Genomic DNA, 20,332 nt, shown 5'->3' on the forward strand with positions numbered 1-20,332 from the left:
ATTGAAGGGGAAATTGTAGGAAAAGACAGCAAAAGAAATTTGGAATCACAGATAGCAGAGGGGTTTGAAGAAAATAATGTGTTTCATTTACGGGATGCAACAAGAGAGCGCCAGGCGTGCGAACTTGACAATAATCGACATTCAAACTGGGACAGACGCGGTAGGTCTTTGTCGCCACGAGGCGAAAACTTTGACTATAAACACTTTTTGACTGTTCGGAAATTTAAGATCTTCCGCAATTCTAAGAATGACATACATCCATGTGCATGGTTAGATCAATTTATGTATGCACTCCCACCAAATTGGCCACTAAGTCACAAACTGGAATTTATGTGTGGATATTTAGAAAACGAACTGGCGACGCGGATGCGCGCACTCATTAGAGATTGTAATAATCTGAATGATTTTTATCATGCATTTCTATCGGCATATTGGTCCGAAAACACACAAGACAGAGTCAAACATAGTCTGATTATGCAGCGTAATTTTAAACAGTCTGAGTTCCGCTCGCCGGCAGAATACTTTGAAGACATGATTCGAAAGAATCAGTTCCTGTCCAACCCTTATAGCCCGACTGAATTAATTCGCATTTGTTTAACTAAGCTGCCACAATCCATAAGACAAATTGCTTTAGCTGGAAGATGTAAAGACGACATTGAGACTTTTAAGACTTTGTTACAAGAACTTGAGTATGACAACGACGACGGGACTTCTTGTAACTTTTTCAGTAACAGTAATTACGATAGATTTTCAGAGAAAAGGGATAGTGATCGGAACGGGCGTTATATGGGTAATTTTGAGAATGACAGACGTAACAGACAGGACAATAGATACCAGCCTTATGACAATAACAGACGTTCTAACAGGGATTACACAGACAATTATAATAACGGTAATTCGTACCGGAATGATCAATCATACGGAAACAGTAATCGGTATCATCAAGACAGAAATTATTCATACAATAATAGAAATTCTTACTACAGAAATAACCAGGGTAGTAGATACAACAATAATTTCAGAAGTGACAGTCGAAATTATACAAGAAGTAGTTATGCAGACAGACAGGAAAACAGAAATTTTAATAACAGACACAACCAAGAATTTGCATCTAACAGACAGGAAGGACCTAATTGGCATCCTCCGCGTGACAGAAATTCAGAGAGACAAGTGGAAATAGTAGAAATTGATCCGCGAAATGACGGGAATAATCAAAGACGTGACGCAAACAATCGACCATGACTTGCAGCTTCGGCTTCTGGCAGCAATATAGACGGTTCAGAAAGTAATGACACTACGACTTTACACTACGTACGCCTGGAAGACATGAGAGACATTTTGCTAGACGAAAAGGAAAATAATGTAGACGCATTTTTACATCCTGTTATTGAAGTATGTGTGGGTAAGAATAAGTTCACTGCAGTTTTAGATTCTGGGAGCCCATTGAACGTCGTTAGTGAATCAGTTTTTCGTATATGTGAAAGAACTATTGCCTGTCCTGTGTTACCTATTTCTAAAACTACAATTCGAGGAGCGATTTCTGGAAAAGGTGTGGAAGTTAAACAACAGACCAACCTAAATTTCATTTGTCAAGGATACGAATTGTCTGCTAATTTTATAATTGTTCCATTACTCAACACACAAATTATATTAGGTATGGAGTTTCTTAACACACATAAGGCAATTTTGAACTTTAAAGAAGGAAGTGTGAATTTGACTGTTGCCGGAATGCCGAAATGTTTGAAATTTTTCGAGTGCTTAGCAAGATCTGAATCAGATACAAAATGTTTAAGGTTTCTTACTTCTGATGTTTTCGTTGAGCATTATGACGACAGTGTGTTTATTCATGACACTGACAATAGATACAGGGACGCGATGGAGGATATAATTAGTAGCGAAGAATTAATTAATGAAAAGGTTAAGAAAGCTGAAGTGCCAGATGACGTTGCAAGAGAAGAGCTGCACCATATTTTGACTTCACATGCTACAGTGTTTAGTCATCACACAGGAACTATACAAGGCTTACAATATATATTTAAAGTAAAAGAACACACACCATTTCGCGGAAAAACGTACGCTATTCCTTTGGCTTACAGAGACAAGGTTAAGAATGAACTTCAATACATGTTAGATCAGGGCATTATTGAGCCAGCAGTCAGCCCTTATACCAGCCCATTACACGTTGTTCTTAAAAAGGATGGGTCAATTCGTTTGGCAAATAGAACTCCACCCTGATTGTAGAAAATATACTGCCTTTTAGCCTTTGGTAACTATTACCAGTTTCGGAAATTACCGTTTGGACTTACTGTATCTTCTGCAGCATTCATTCGTAGTTTAAATGATATTTTACCTGTTTATCTTCGTGACAATATTACTTCATATGTTGACGATATTCTTATTGCTAAACGTTCTTGGAGTGAGCATAACAAAATTTTGGATTCATTATTACGTATTTTTGCACGAGTTGGCATGACAGTGAACTTAGAAAAATCTGAATTTGGTCGATCTCAGGTGAAATTTCTCGGTCACATTATTTCTACAGAAGGTATTCTCCCTGATCCAGAGAAACTAGACGCTATTCGTAATTATGCTGTTCCTACCACAAAACGTGATGTTCGTAGTTTCCTTGGTGTCTGTAATTTTCTTAGACGCTTTGTTAGATTGGACAATTTGGCCACACCTCGTTTATGTGAACTATCTGGAAAAAATTCTAATTGGTGTTGGGATGAGGAAGCTCAGTCAGAATTTGAACAACTTCGTGATGCTTTAGTTGCTGCTCCACTTCTTTCACACCCGGATTTATCTAAAGATTTTTGTTTGGCGACGGACTCATCATACAAAGGCCTAGGTGCACATTTATTTCAAGAGATAGAAGAAAACGGCGTTGTAGTACAGAAGACTATTGCATTTGGAAGTCGTGTTCTCTCTAAATCCGAAAAGAATTATTCGATTACGGAACTTGAAGCTTTGGCTGTTGTTTGGGCTTTCACAAAATTTCGCACATTTTTGTTCGGTAGACATACTAAGGTTTACACTGATCATCGAGCTTTGGAATTTCTTATGTCGACAAAATTAACTCATGGCAGATTGTCACGATGGGCGTTGTACCTACAGGAATTTGATTTTAGTATTGTTTACATACAGGGATCTTCAAATATTGTTGCTGATGCTTTATCACGTGCACCTATGGGTTTGAAACAAAGTGCTGAAGAGGACTGCAAAGAAAACCATTATTGTTTAATGTACATTCAAGGTGTTGCGTTTGAGAATTTTATTTCTCCTTCGCTCCAGGACATCGCTAAGGAGCAAAATAAGGATCCAATCTGGAAGGACATTAAGGAGAAGTGGAGGAGAAAGGAAAGCGTAGCGATCAGACAGTATTATTTAGTTCGCAATGACATTCTTTTCAAACGAAAATCGGTCGACAACTCTGTTTGGTTAGTTTGTATTCCTGATGAGTGGGTCAATAAATTGATTTGGTACACACATTTCAGTTATGCGCACTTTGGTCCCAGAAAATGCTTTCATCAATTACGAGAAAATTGCTACTTCAGTAATATGGAAAAACGTATTCGATCTGTTCTTGCCAAATGCAAATTATGTCAACAGGCTAAGCCGCCAACTGTTTCTCACAGAGCACCGTTGTTTCCTATCATTCCAGCGAAATTAAAGGACATGGCTGCAGTCGATTTGTTCGGTCCAGTGGTTCGTTCTACTAATGGTTTTGCGTACATTTTCGTAGCAGTGGAATTGACATCAAAATATGTGTGTTTTACACCTTTACGCAAGGCAACAGCTCGTTCAGTATCTAATGCTTTCATCAAACATTTTCTTAAAGAAGTTGGTCATGTTGATAAGGTTATATCAGATAATGGATTACAGTTTCGCTCTAAAATTTGGCTTCGTACTCTACGGCGTCGTAAGATTAAACCAATTTTTATTTCACTTTTTCACCCTCAATCTAATGCTTCAGAGAGATGGATGAAGGAAATCAATAAATTGTGCCGTCTTTATTGTCATCAGAATCACAGAACTTGGGATCAGTATCTTCATATTTTTCAAAACATTCTGAATGAACTTCCTAATGACTCAACTTCTTTACCGCCTCTATTGATATTAAAAAATAAAGTACCAACAAATCGCATTTCTGAAATCGTTCCTTTTCCGCCTTCGCGGAAACTGCGGCATTCTGAAGTTGTGAACCTGGCTCTGCAAAATATTGCATCTGCGGCTGCTAGAAGAGAGAAATCAGCTAAGCGTCCTGGTCGTTTAAAAACTTTTTCAGTTGGTCAAAAGGTATTAATTAAGTCCCATCGTTTGTCTCATAAAGGAAAAGGCTTATGTCGCAAATTTTTTCTGCTTTATAACGGTCCATATAGAATTCGCAAAATTATTCATGATAACACTGTCGAAGTAGAAACTCTTAAATCTCGACGCTCTAAGGGAATACATCACATATCTAACGTTAAAGTTTTTGTGGAATGACATACTTTAGAGAAACTAACAGCTACAGGTAAACATGCAGAGAATACAAGGATACCGCGCTGCATTTTGGCGGCGGCACATACTCAAAGCAACAGTCAGTCTGCGCGCCGCACAAGGCAGTCGTTGACCGCAAACAATTACTTCCTACGTCACGCGTTCCTACAGCTGATCGAGCGCTCAGTGCGAATGCACTGACAGACGTAAACAAATACACAGTCTAATTTCTCGGATTAAATTCAGTATAAAGCTATGGTGACTTTATAAATTATGTTATTAACGTTCAGTATTATTCAGGATACGGTTGTATAAAATATTTAAGACCTTCAGGTAAATTCTGTGCATGTCCGACGTTAAGACGACTTGCTATGGAGAAAATTTCAGGAAGAATGTAATTTCGAAGAAAGAAGTAAAAAACCAAAAAGGTAACGATTAATTGAGTTTATTTTTCAGGTAACATAATTCCACTTAGGTACTATTTTAGATGTAATTTGCTGCTCGCGATTACATGATTCATACTTTGTGCTAATTTCATGTTCTATGAATTTACTTGTGAAGCGACGTGCTTGTGTACATTTGCTGATTTTGACAATTATTGATTGATGAACAGTGTTATTACTTGCGTATATTATGCATCGCTTGGCTGCTATGCTTTTTCACTGATGTCATATTTTTTTATTATGTGCCTGCTGTGCTTATTTATTTAAGTTGTAATTGTCAACTGATTAATTGTGCTGACTGTGGTTATGTATGTAAGTTATACTTTGTGATTTATCTGCTTGCGCCTTCATGTTTACTTATTAAGATTACGTATGAACATTTATTTGCTTATGCTGATATGATGATAATGACCTGTTTATTATGTAAAATACATATTTGCTGCTTTGCGTATGGATTGCATATTTACACATTTCTGTTTGTTGTCATAACTATTCTTTAATTTGCTATATATAGAAATGCTGATATGAGGTGTACGTACATGGAGTTTAGGCCACAGTATGGTGTTAATTATACACTCCTGGAAATTGAAATAAGAACACCGTGAATTCATTGTCCCAGGGAGGGGAAACTTTATTGACACATTCCTGGGGTCAGATACATCACATCATCACACTGACAGAACCACAGGCACATAGACACAGGCAACAGAGCATGCACAATGTCGGCACTAGGACAGTGTATATCCACCTTTCGCAGCAATGCAGGCTGCTATTCTCCCATGGAGACGATCGTAGAGATGCTGGATGTAGTCCTGTGGAACGGCTTGCCATGCCATTTCCACCTGGCACCTCAGTTGGACCAGCGTTCGTGCTGGACGTGCAGACCGCGTGAGACGACGCTTCATCCAGTCCCAAACATGCTCAATGGGGGACAGATCCGGAGATCTTGCTGGCCAGGGTAGTTGACTTACACCTTCTAGAGCACGTTGGGTGGCACGGGATACATGCGGACGTGCATTGTCCTGTTGGAACAGCAAGTTCCCTTGCCGGTCTAGGAATGGTAGAACGATGGGTTCGATGACGGTTTGGATGTACCGTGCACTATTCAGTGTCCCCTCGACGATCACCAGTGGTGTACGGCCAGTGTAGGAGATCGCTCCCCACACCATGATGCCGGGTGTTGGCCCTGTGTGCCTCGGTCGTATGCAGTCCTGATTGTGGCGCTCACCTGCACGGCGCCAAACACGCATACGACCATCATTGGCACCAAGGCAGAAGCGACTCTCATCGCTGAAGACGACACGTCTCCATTCGTCCCTCCATTCACGCCTGTCGCGACACCACTGGAGGCGGGCTGCACGATGTTGGGGCGTGAGCGGAAGACGGCCTAACGGTGTGCGGGACCGTAGCCCAGCTTCATGGAGACGGTTGCGAATGGTCCTCGCCGATACCCCAGGAGCAACAGTGTCCCTAATTTGCTGGGAAGTGGCGGTGCGGTCCCCTACGGCACTGCGTAGGATCCTACGGTCTTGGCGTGCATCCGTGCGTCGCTGCGGTCCGGTCCCAGGTCGACGGGCACGTGCACCTTCCGCCGACCACTGGCGACAACATCGATGTACTGTGGAGACCTCACGCCCCACGTGTTGAGCAATTCGGCGGTACGTCCACCCGGCCTCCCGCATGCCCACTATACGCCCTCGCTCAAAGTCCGTCAACTGCACATACGGTTCACGTCCACGCTGTCGCGGCATGCTACCAGTGTTAAAGACTGCGATGGAGCTCCGTATGCCACGGCAAACTGGCTGACACTGACGGCGGCGGTGCACAAATGCTGCGCAGCTAGCACCATTCGACGGCCAACACCGCGGTTCCTGGTGTGTCCGCTGTGCCGTGCGTGTGATCATTGCTTGTACAGCCCTCTCGCAGTGTCCGGAGCAAGTATGGTGGGTCTGACACACCGGTGTCAATGTGTTCTTTTTTCCATTTCCAGGAGTGTAGATTGTTTGCTTGGCAGAGCCTCGTTGTAGGAATTGTGCTGCATCCACTTGTTGACATTCCGTTCTCTACTGGTATATTTACTCGCTGTTGCATGTTTGCTTACGCTCAGTGCCTTATATTTTTAAGTTAAGAAAATGAACTGCTATAATTCGACGAACGACATTAGTACGAGAAACTTCATAGAAGTTACATGAGCTGGAGGTTTTATGGAAGCTGTATAAATTTATGCTAATAGGAAGGAAGCTAACGACATGACATACCAACACTAGGTTAGACCATTGACAGTTATTACACTGCATTCTTCGTGAGCAATTGAAATAGGAAGTGACACTTGACACAAGAAATACTCCACATGTTTGCTTCTGTTTGCCATAATTTTTGAAGTGGTGTACACACTGAAATATCACGATCATTAACACTTCGTAATCGTACTTAATTACTGAGAGTTATTCGAACTAAGTCTGTTAGAGGTCATGTATGCATTTCTTTTATTTAATGATGGACAAGGAACCAAAATGTATCTTATAATTTATAATGAGTAGAAGATTTGGGTCAGATGGATTACACAGAGGTTGTGTGTGGACACTGTGTCTTCGGATTGTATGGGATGCTGAATTGAAGTTGCACTAGGATTTTGTCTGTACTTGTTCGAGGAGACTGACTAGAGGAAAGAGTTGTTATGGAAGTGAAATGATATTGGTGCTGAGGTTTATATATATCGACGTATTGAAGAGGTATGATTGAGGTATTGAGATTATGTGAAGTTGATGATTATTGGAGTTTTCGTGGACAAGAGGTAAGGTAAATGATATTGATGATCGACGTATTGAAGAGGTATTATTGAAGTATTGAGATTATGTGATGCTGATGATTATTGGAGTTTTGGTGGATAAGAGGTGAAGTAAGTGAGGAGCATATTTTTTTTGTTGGTCTATATGGAACAAGGAGGATAAAGATGGCAGACTAGAACACTAAAGAAGCAGGAAGATTGTCTACACACACACTTTGTTAAATCACTAAGCAGTATATACTTTTTTTTTCGAGAGAGGAAGTAATTGCATATCTTGGCTCACTGACAGTTGTTCAGCAACCGTACAATTTGATCTGGTTTGGCAAACATTGGTCTTGACATGATGACTATGACGCTGACTAACTATTATTGACTGTTATACATTGCTGCCACTACTACTTGATACACATGATGAACATAAAATTTTGACAGAATTGCATTTACACAGGTAACACTATTCAATTACACAGTAGCACTAATGTGGATGAAAGATGAGTGAGTGTTTTTTGTGTGTTTTCCTTTCCCTATCCCAAATTGGTACCAACCTATCTCCTAAATATTATTTTACTTGTTGTTGTGGCTTGCACTGACACCCATAAAAATTATAGGTTTACTGATATTTGTGTATTTGTAATATTTAATATGACAATTATCTGATATCATTTGTGTGTTTATTATGATTTGTATGTTTAGTGTAAAAGCATTGTATGTGTATTCAAACTATTGTTCATGCCTGAACTGTCTGATTAGTGATGGTGCTGCACTTTTCAACATGATGTGTGACATTTAGTCATGTTTAATTTCTGCTGATGAACAGTGTGATTAGTGAAAGTGAATATTATGGACTGCGGTCAGCACCTGTTCAACATTGCTGGGTGCCACTGATGGACTGTTTCTACTGAAAAGGTGTCACCTGTTGCTGTCTGCACCTGCTCAACATTGCTGGGTGCCACTGATGGACTGCTTCTACTGAAATGATGTCACTTGTTGGTGTCTGCAGCTACTCAACATTGCTGGTGCCACTAATGGAACTGCTTATACTGAAATGGTGTTACTTGTTGATGTCTGCACCTGCTCAACATTGCTGGGTGCCACTGATGGACTGCTTCTACTGAAAAGATGTCACCTGTTGATGTCTGCACCTGCTCAACATTGCTGGGTGCCACTAATGGAACTGCTTATACTGAAATGGTGTTACTTGTTGATGTCTGCACCTGCTCAACATTGCTGGGTGCCACTGATGGACTGCTTCTACTGAAAAGATGTCACCTGTTGATGTCTGCACCTGCTCAACATTGCTGGGTGCCACTGATGGACTGCTTCTACTGAAATGGTGTTACTTGTTGGTGTCTGCACCTGCTCAACATTGCTGGGTGCCACTGATGGACTGCTTCTACTGAAAAGATGTCACCTGTTGGTGTCTGCACCTGCTCAACATTGCTGGGTGCCACTGATGGACTGCTTCTACTGAAAAGATGTCACCTGTTGCTGTGTGCACCTGCTCAACATTGCTGGTGCCACTAATGGAACTGCTTATACTGAAATGGTGTTACTTGTTGGTGTCTGCACCTATTCAACATTACTGGGTGCCACTGATGGACTGTTTCTACTGAAAAAATGTCACTTGTTGGTTTTTGCACCTGTTGACCATTGCTGGGTGCTACTGCTGGAACTGTCAACTACTTGTTTCTTGAGCTATGGAAAGCGTTTATGTGAATATTTGTATAAACTGATTTTTTGTGTATTACTGTTTGTGAAAAGTTATGAGACTCTTACCTGCACATATTCGTCATTGATGACGCTATTGATTGAACTGTTTAACCACATAATACTTGTGTAAACTATTATGTAAAGTCACATGTATGAAAGAATTTGTATTGCTTACTGTATTCTATATATTAGGTTATTGAAAGGTCAGTGCAAAGCCAAAATTTTATCTAGTTATGTGATATTTACGCATGAATATTATCTTTTATTTTTGTCTGTATTTTTTTACGAATTTGGTGGTATTTTCACCACCAATGCTGGCAAAAATACCATCAAATTCTAGCCCGTGGAGGAAGGGCATATGAAAGGTGGCTACACTGAGCCACAGCGCCAGAGATCGCGCTAGAGAGTATTGTTCCGCCGCCTCCACTGGCAGTGATTATTGAGATGTCGTAGTGGGCAGTGGTTGTTGAGAACTCGTAGTAGTCAGTGCTTGTTAAGAACTCGTAGCAGAGAGTGTTTGTTGAGATGTGCTAGTAGGGAGTGCTTGCTGAGATGTGATACTGAAAAGTTCTTGTTGAGATGTGGTAATAGCGAGTCGGTGTGGAGATATATTGTAATGATTAGAGTGATTTTGGTCAATATATGAAGGTAACGAAACTTGATTTATTTTTCATTATTTAATGTCGTAAATAATGCTTCATTACAGGTTCAGTCAACAAAGCATCTGGCTTGTGTTCTGGGATTAGAGTGTAATTCTGGTTTTCTTGAGTAATTATGGTATTTTTATTTCCTTTAATTAATTCAGTATAAATGATGTTTAAAATTTCTTGTGTTGTTGAAGAAGAACCGTGCCAGATGCGTACGTTGAGTCATACTTCCACACACAGAACAGTTATACTTGTGCTTTGGTTTCGTAGGTTTTATAGTTGCTGGGGACTTAATTAATTAATTGTGTTAATGAAAATTTCCATTTCATTCTTTGTTATTGTTCTATGCAGTCAGATAGCGTAATAATACTAGTCAGGGCCAACCGTTTACGAGACTTCGTAATCGAACAGACAGCCACAAAATCAAAAAATTAAAAAAGTATTTGCATTTTATTTTAATTAAGCCCCCATGCACAGTCATTAGCAACAACATCCGACACCCTCGAAGTCCCGATTTAGCCCCGCGGGATTTCTATTTGGGGGAGCACTAAAGGACAAAGTATACACAACAAATCCTCAGACATTACAGGAACTCAAGAATAAAATCCGTGAGTCAGTTAACTCAGTTTCTCAAATATAATTACATTGTGTGAAGATTAATTTCTTAAGTACATGTAAGAATGGAAAACAATGGCAGGCAGTTCCAGCATCTCCTTGCGTGACATGGGTGAGTACAAAATTTATTTGCATATACACTCTAATACAAAGAAATGACACAACATGAAGGAATTAAGAATGGGATGAATATTGCTACATGGGACGTATATGTAAAATCAGGTGATTACAGTTTCAGAAAAATTGGATGATTTATTCAAGAGAAGTAACTACATTAATTTAGCAGGTCAATAACGCGTTGGTCCACCTCCGGCCCTTATGCGAGCTGTTATTCGACTTGGCGTTGATTGACGGTATTGTTGGATGTCCTCATGTGGGATATCATGCCAAATTCTGTCCAACTGGCACCTTAGATCGTCAAAATCCCGAGGTGGCTGGAGGTCCCTGCCCATAATGACCCAAACGTTGTCAATTGGGAGAGATACGGCGACCTTGCTGGCCAAGGTAGGTATTAACAAGCGCGAAGACAAGCGGTACGAAACACTCGCCGTATGCGGGCGGGCATTATCTTGCTGAAATCCAAGCCCAGGATGGCTTGACATGAAGGGCAAAAAAACGAGACGTATAATATTGTCGACGTACCGCTGTGCTTTAAGGGTCCCGCGGCTGACAACCAAAGGGGTCCTACTATCAAAAGAAGTGGCATGTCGGACCATCGCTCCTCGCTGTCGGCCTGGATGGAAGGCGACAGTCAGGGTGGTGTCCCATCACGGTTCGGGGCGTCTCCAGACACGTCTTCCGCCTGAAATTACATTGACTGGAGTAGAATTGTCTTCAGTTATGAGTCCAGCTTCGAACTAAACCCCGAAGACCTGCGAAGACATGTCTGGAATCGCCCCGGACGACGGTGGGATACCAACTTGAGTGTCGCCTGCCATACCGCCCAACAACCAGGAGTGATGGCAGTAATGCCTTGAAACACGCATTGGTTTGTTACGCTAATTTCTTCTATGAACTCGTGTTCATTTCAGGGCGCCAGTCCTCCAATCGTACATGGGTTTGAAACGCCAACTGTTCTTCCAAACACGTGATTATAGCGTTGCATGGAACCATGGAACATAGCCATGAAGTTCGCGCGCTTATTTCAGGTCGCTCTCGTTTCGTCCGTCAGCCACGTTTGTTTTTCATTGTCCAGCGCTTGAGGTTATGTTTTTAGTGTTTCCTGTCGGTTAATATGGATCCTTTGAAGGTGGTATTGTGGTACGGAGGACAATTCTGAAATTCTAAAATATGATGGAGACAATGATAATTATTAAAGTAAAATGTTCTTTTTGTTCTGGAAAATTTTTGGAGCCAACTCAAACCAATTGGATAATGATGAAACGTTATTCGCAGATGATGCGATATGATATATACGGTATACAGGATGTCCCATTTATCTTGACCACCCTTAATAACTGTTTGCCCAGATGCAAATTACAAAATGTTTCAATCAAATGTTCTTTAGCCGTCAGGGGGACATCAATCAGCATGACTGCCTTCGTTGTAGCTTTGCTTTTTACAAAGATATGAACACAGGTATGACTTTTTTAAATGGCACCCTGTATTTTTTTTTCGGTAATTCATTTCCTCTCCTAAAGACCTATTCAAAAATGTGTCAAAGTGTACCATTCACTGAAACACAACGTTATTAGTGACATAACGCAACATTGACGTTGACGCTACCAGCGCTTAGTGCAGGTACTCGGGGTAATGGAACACATCCACGTGCAGACGTTGACAGAGGACAAATGTAAACATAAGTAGAATGCACACCCGTCATTCCGTCAACCATCGACAGTTGAAGAGTTGTGTGAGTAAAATGTACACCAACGAAGAGAAGGTAGAAATGCTACTCGTCTATGGGGAATGTAAGTTAGCAGAACAGTAATTGCATTACTGTTTTCTTATGTACGGGTACATTTGGTACGGTAGTTTAGTCCTCTTAAATACTGTTGTGTAGAGCAGGTATACAGTAAAGGCTTAGCGTTTCTTTTATTGTTGTTGTTGTTGAAGGTAGGCGGAACTGTACAGAGAGCGATATCCTGACAAGAACCCACCTTCCCGACGGACGTTTTCTCGTCTTGTTGCGACGCTTCAGGAAACGGGAAATTTCAACCCACGACAACGCAATCGTAGCACTCGCACAGACGAAGCTGCCAAGTTACTGTTCTCGCGTCCGTTGCTATGAATCCACATGTGAGCACACGACAGCTTGAACATGAGATTGGCATTCCTAAAACCAGTGTACATCGTATTCTTACACGTTACCGGTTCCATCCTTACCATGTACACCTACATCAAGAATTACATGGGAATGATTTCCAGAATCGTGTACAGTTCTGTCAGTGGGCACAGCAGCAAATCCTCGCCAACCCGAACTTCTTCTCCAATGTTCTATTTACCGATGAATGTTCCTTCTCAAACAAAGGGCAGATAAATACAAGGAACATTCATTATTGGTCCAGCGACAACCCACGATGGCTTAGAAAGGTGGAACATCAGTGTCAATGAAGAATTAACGTTTGGTTCAAATGGTTCAAATGGCTCTGAGCACTATGGGACTCAACTGCTGTGGTCATTAGTCCCCTAGAACTTAGAACTACTTAAACCTAACTAACCTAAGGACACCACACACATCCATGCCCGAGGCAGGATTCGAACCTGCGACCGTAGTAGTCGCACGGTTCCGGACTGCGCGCCTAGAACCGCGAGACCACCGCGGCCGGCAATTAACGTTTGGTGTGGGATGCTTGGTACTACAATTATTCGCCCTTATTTCATCAATGGTAGTCTAAACGGCACAGCGTATGCCAACTTCCTCAGATGAATTCTTCCTCCTCTTCTGGATGAAGTGCCGCTAAGAACCAGAATGCTTATGTGCTATCAACAAGATGGATGTGCAGCACGTAATGCCTTGCGTGCCTGTCGTGTTCTGAACCGAAGGTATCCTGCCAGATGGATTGGTCGAGGAGGAACAGTTACTTGGCCTGCTAGGTCTCCTGATTTAAATCCTCTGTATTTTTTTCTTTGGGGATGTATTAAGGACGTTGTCTATCGTGATATTCCAACAGCTCCAGAGGACCTGTAGGAACGTATCATGCTTGCATGTAATTCTCTTCAGCAGGCAGCGCTGGAAGCAGTAAATAATTCTTTCATTCAACGAGTACACCAGTGCATCGGTGTCTAGGATCACTTTGAGCACCTTTGAATGTTCTATTCCTGGGCAATGGTACAGGAGAGTCAAAGTTAATTTTTTGTTATGTTTTTACTTGATTTTCATTTGTTTTCTAACAACTCCAGCAAGTGGACGAGTTTGTGATCCCGGGCTCAAAGTCAATGTTGTGTTATGTAATTAATAACGTTGTGTTGCAGTGAATGGTTCACTGTGATACATTTATGAATAGATCATTAGGAGAGGAAATGAATTACCGAATAAAAAATGCAGGGTGCCATTTAAAAAAGTAAAAAACAAAGGTACAACGAAGGCAGTCATGCTGATTGATGTCCCCCTGATGGCTAAAGAACATTTGCTTGAAACATTTTGTAATTTGCATCTGGACAAACAGTTATTTAGGGTGGTCAAGATAAATGGGACACCCTGTATAATAGTCATCTTTCGGAACGAAACAAAAGCAAAGACAAATATAGGAATAAAGTTTTTTAAAGTAACTAAGACCACCTTAAAAACCCCACCGTTAATGAGATGGGGATTGAATGTCCTAGTAGAGATTAACTATAGTCATTGTCCTAATAGAGTTTAACTATAATCATTCCCAGCGAGTTAATGTTGCCGAAGCATTGAGCCTACTGAGTTGCTCAAAAGACACTGTATTTGAATCTCATTTGAAGATGGCAAGGCAGCTGCAGCAGCCAAATCTGATCATGAAATGGCTATCAATAAGGAATGTGAGAAAAACGCTTACAGTACGTTGTGTAATGCAAAAAAAAAAAAAATCCACCTGACTGCCAAGTTACGTGTCTGTATTAACAATGGCGTCATCGAACCTACGGGACGCGAGACTTCAGGATGTTATCGACATTTTAAGCAAAAGAAGACTGAGTTGTCTAACACAAATGTGTATATTTCTGTCAAAGAAAAACCTGCTGTATGCATTATAATAACACCTATTATGCAAAGACTGTTTAAGGCCGGTTTGGGTGATTAGTGTTCAATCCTGTGATTAAACAAATGCCAGTATTACATTTATATTTTCTACAACGAGAATTGGTGTCTTGCCTTTTTTTCATTTTGCAGACAACTCAGTCTCAAGAAAACTACGTAATGCCTTTCAGTCTGCAAAAGGTTATTTAGAGAAGATTTGCCAGAAGATTTTTCACCCATGTATAGTTATGACAGATAACAGCAGCGTTGAAAGCATTGCCTTATGAGCTCTCCTTCCAAATAGCATGTTATGCTCTGCATAATTCATGTTAATCAAGATCTTTAACCATGGGCTGTGGGAAAGTCATCATGGTGTTATTAAAGACAATCGACAACCGTTATGAGGAATTCCCGAACTGTAATGTATGCCAATACAGTGCAATAAGCCGAGGTCACTACGTCTGATTTAATAAACGAGGAAAAAATGAAGAAAAATGAAAAGCTGGAAAAAAATCTAAGACATTTGTGGGTGATGTTTAGCAGATCTCGCAAATATCTTAACGCGGGGACTAACGAAAATAATTACTGTGAATCCTCAAATACGAATTTTCTAACGCGTGGTACTGCAGCGCGGTAAAGTTTTTAATATGTGTGCGTTAGTGGATTTTATCAAAAAAATGGTTCAAATGGCTCTGAGCACTATGGGACTCAACTGCTGAGGTCATTAGTCCCCTAGAACTTAGAACTAGTTAAACCTACCTAACCTAAGGACATCACAAACATCCATGCCCGAGGCAGGATTCGAACCTGCGACCGTAGCGGTCGGATTTTATCCCGAAGACATCTGAAGCGTATCACAAGAAAAGGTTGCTTCAGTTTGACAATGGGAGAGCAAGGAATCAAGCTAGCATACGAAAAATTTTGCCAAGCAAGTAGCAATGTTGAAGATATTGACAATACTTACTTCGTTAAAGAGAATGCTAATCTGTACATTGTTGATTGTGAAATGGCAACGTGTGACTGTCGAAATGGAGCTGGGGCCGATTCTGTAAACATCTTTGTACTGTAGAAAAAAAGACATGGGACTGTACTTACCACATCACTGTATTTAACCGATTCTGATCGTCAACTATTTGCTAAATACGCTGGACCGATTTTCAGCATCGTTTCTCGAAAATATTACGGGTGAATCAAGTGCAAATAATGAAAGCTGGCAAGCTGACTGTAGTATACCAGATGAAGTGCCAGAAACATTTAAACTTACAATAAATCGAGAAGAAAGCAGGTTAGCTACCAGTAATGAAAACTTCGATAATTTTGTACAAAATATTAAAGTCCAGTAGCAACGAATTACTTGTATCTTGGAATGTAATTCAAATGCTTAACGTAAAAAAAATTCTTACCTAGTTTGGATCTTGATTCCTCGAAGTTACAGACTCGATCACGTATTATATCATTTATTGTCTGTACAACCTCCATCGATCGATCGCCGAAAAGAAAGGGATCTTCGAAGAGGCAACGGAAGGATTCAGTCAGGACGACTAAAAGTCAAGTGCTAGCAAAATTGCAACAAATACTGATGATAAGCAACCTCCTGCTGAAAAACACTTTTTTTATAGAAATGCATTATTATATTTTAATATGTACCTAGTGACGTTGATTGTCTAACATACACATCTTCGAACGTAGTTTCACATCTATCCAGTATAACACAAAATACTGAAAGACGTTGGATTTTACTGCCTATTCATCACACAGAAAACATGCCCCCGAACAAACTCGCATTTTTAGTGCTCAGTCACGCATAGTAATTAAACGCATAGTAATTAAAAACCCGTGCACGATTGGAGGACGCGCTCCTTGAATTGACCACGATTTCAGAAAGGGAATAGTGTTACAAACACGAGCGTATTTCAAGGCACCGCTGCCTCCTATTCTACACGGAAAAGGAAATCCGCCACTCGGTGAGCGCGAAATTTGAACGCTGTGTATTAGTACTACCACTAGTTCATAGGAGAATGCTACCACAATTATGGCCCAAAATTTTCCGGCGAGATCGATTGCTGGGGTTGATAGAGTACAGAGTGGCTATTCCGCTCATTTCAGTTGCAATCCCAATTACGGTGTTTTAATTATGAATGCATTTGAGTATATACAAGGTCGAAATTCCTTTACACGAACGAAGTATAACAAACATCTGAAGAAAGCAGAAATCACAATACATAAAAATTGTGGTCCAATTCCACACAGTCAAAAGGCTATTCCGCCCAGTGTATTTTAGTGTCAAAACCACAAGTTAACATTATTCGTTCTTTTCAACTCACACACTCTTCGGAAACCACGTAGCAGATTACTGGCACTTTATCCAGAGGAGCTGCCTATAACACTTGCTAGACTACTGTTTGTTTCATATATTATCAGACAATGAAGCAATTGGCTTTTTTCCTTTTGTAAGACCAAGAAAACATGTTATCTGAATTCTACATCAGAAGAGAAACGAAGGAAACGTGTTATCTAGAATTTAGCAGTAAAACATCAATTAAACTAATAATTTGACTGAGTGGAAATGCGACAGATCAGACCTTTGTGGAAAAGGCAAGCAGTATTTGTTGATATACACATGCTCTGCATAACCTTTGTTCTTATACAGGTAATAATAAGAGTTTAAAGTTCCACGTTGTTGTGCATGGTACACCTTCATTTGTCAGGTTGTATTCTTTAGCTGTGGCAGTAATTCATCCCTATTCGCTTACCTCTTAGAGTTTGTTCTTTTGTCCTGTCAATAATGTAATAGAAAACTGAAGTGTTGGCAGAAGGGCCAACACCGTGTTGCTAGAGGAGGCCGAAATGCACGCGTTTAATTACACGCAGACTGGCGTGAGGTCTGGACAGGACAATGTCTTGAGAACTGCAAATAAAGTACGTAGATGATGTAACACTTAACTTTAATCCAGAAGTGGTGTACATCGGTCTGACGGTACAGGTTTTATAATAAGCTCAATATAACTGGTAATGGCGCCTTGCTAGGTCGTAGCAAATGACGTAGCTGAAGGCTATGCTAACTATCGTGTCGGCAAATGAGAGCGTGATTGTCAGTGAACCATTCCTATGAACGTCGGCTGTACAACTGGGGCGAGTGCTAGAAAGCCTCTCTAGACCTGCCGTGTGGCGGCGCTCGGTCTGCAATCACTGACAGTGGCGAAACGCGGGTCCGACGTATACTAATGGACCGCGGCCGATTTAAAGGCTACCACCTAGCAAGTGTGGTGTCTGGCGGTGACACCACAAAAACACCATTAGTATAACCACATGCGGCGATACAGAGGTACTGGCACACACTGAAGGTAAGGGCGACCTTCACCTTTCTCGCGTCCGTCGGCCGTCGTAATTTAATATATTATTATTATTATGTTGATTGTTGCAGACTTACGTGGTGGGCCTTAATAAAAAATTATATTTCATTTTATTTTGATTTACAATTAAACGCTTTTTTGAAGTTCTCCCTTTTTTTAACAATATTAATCTTCAGTATAAACTATTTGTTACGTTAATGAACGTTAGACTCACTGAATCTTAAAACATGAGCATATAAGTTGAACAACGGAATAAGATTTTCATATTAATTTCCTCGGCTAGTCAGCTCACTTTAAAGCAAAAAATCTTTAGTTATTAATTAAAATTGCGGCCCACACACGCGCGAGAGTATTTTTTCTTACCTCTGTAAACCATTGCCTCGTAGTCGGAGTCCTGGCTCTGGCTCTCGGCTATGGTACTGAAAATAAGAATCTTAAAGCTACGTATTTTCTGCAGCGTCGGGTGGCTGAGGAGAAAAATGTATATTATGTTAATAGCGGGCGAGGTTTTCGCTTCCCCTAAATTTTATAAGTTAATATCGCCACGTAATGGCGTCGTTGGCTGAATCGGCCGCTGCTATTGTTGCACTGTAATTAGCTCGAATGCAGGTTAATTCAAGGAAGGCGGACATGAAATTGGGATCACCTCTTACAAATTAAAAGTGAACAATAATATTAAATCAATATATTATCTGCTTAATTAGTACAAATATGTTTACATTTGCCAGCACTCGCAAGATGTCCGTCTACACGCAACCAAGAAAAGAGAAGAAGTGAAGACGACTAAAAAATTAACAAAAGAGCGTATCTTGTCGTCTCTTTAGATCATTTCACTCGAAACTTACACAGAGAAATTATTATTTTACGGGTACATGATAAAAATATATATTATTCAATTTATAAATGTCTCTTCTTTATAAATACTGTTTTTTAAGTCTTTTCGTATTACGAGGTGTGGCTAGAAAGAAACCGGACTAGTACTGGTGAAACAATAAAACGAATGCAATAAGGCTGAAAGTCCCGTGGCCTGTCACGTGACTCTCGCTCCGCCTACTGCTCGAGTTTCATCTGCCTCCTGCACTCAGTCTGCCCGTGGCGTCTGTTTTAAGTAGTTGACGTTTTGTCTGTGCGTCGGAAAATGTTGAGTGTACAGAAAGAACAGCGTGTCAACATCAAATTTTGTTTCAAACTAGGAAAATCTGCAAGTGAAACGTTTGTAATGTTACAACAAGTGTACGGCGATGATTGTTTATCGCGAACACAAGTGTTTGAGTGGTTTAAACGATTTAAAGATGGCCGCGAAGACACCAGTGATGACACTCGCACTGGCAGACCATTGTCAGCAAAAACTGATGCAAACATTGAAAAAATCGGTAAACTTGTTCGACAAGATCGCCGTTTAACAATCAGAGCAGTGTCTGAGTTAACAGGAGTTGACAAGGAAAGTGTCGAACAAGTTTACCGATTTTTTCAATGTTTGCATCAGTTTTTGCTGACAATGGTCTGCCAGTGCGAGTGTCATCACTGGTGTCTTCGCGGCCATCTTTAAATCGTTTAAACCACTCAAACACTTGTGTTCGCGATAAACAATCATCGCCGTACACTTGTTGTAACATTACAAACGTTTCACTTGCAGATTTTCCTAGTTTGAAACAAAATTTGATGTTAACACGCTGTTCTTTCTGTACACTCAACATTTTCCGACGCATAGACAAAACGTCAACTACTTAAAACAGACGCCACGGGCAGACTGAGTGCAGGAGGCAGATGAAACTCGAGCAGTAGGCGGAGCGAGAGTCACGTGACAGGCCACGCGACTTTCAGCCTTATTGCATTCGTTTTATTGTTTCACCAGTACTAGTCCGGTTTTTTTCTAGCCACACCTCGTATTTCACTGGGGACGCTATACCATGTCAGAAACTTATTTCTTATTTCAGGCGGATTAGTGCCGTGAACGGACTGGCCCCCCTGTACCCTATCGTCCATGCGTTCATTTTCCCTTAAAAATACGAGGTCGAGTTAGTGATGTTCTCTTCTTAGTCGGGACCTGCACTTCCGCGCCTTCATGGGGAACCTACGAAAGTCCACAAGTTTTTGAAACTTGAGGATTATCCGCATTAATAGCACGAATGAGCACATTACGAGGAGGCAAC

The sequence above is a fragment of the Schistocerca nitens genome, chromosome 8 (genome assembly GCF_023898315.1).
Source record: "Schistocerca nitens isolate TAMUIC-IGC-003100 chromosome 8, iqSchNite1.1, whole genome shotgun sequence".
Lineage (NCBI taxonomy): Eukaryota > Metazoa > Arthropoda > Insecta > Orthoptera > Acrididae > Schistocerca > Schistocerca nitens.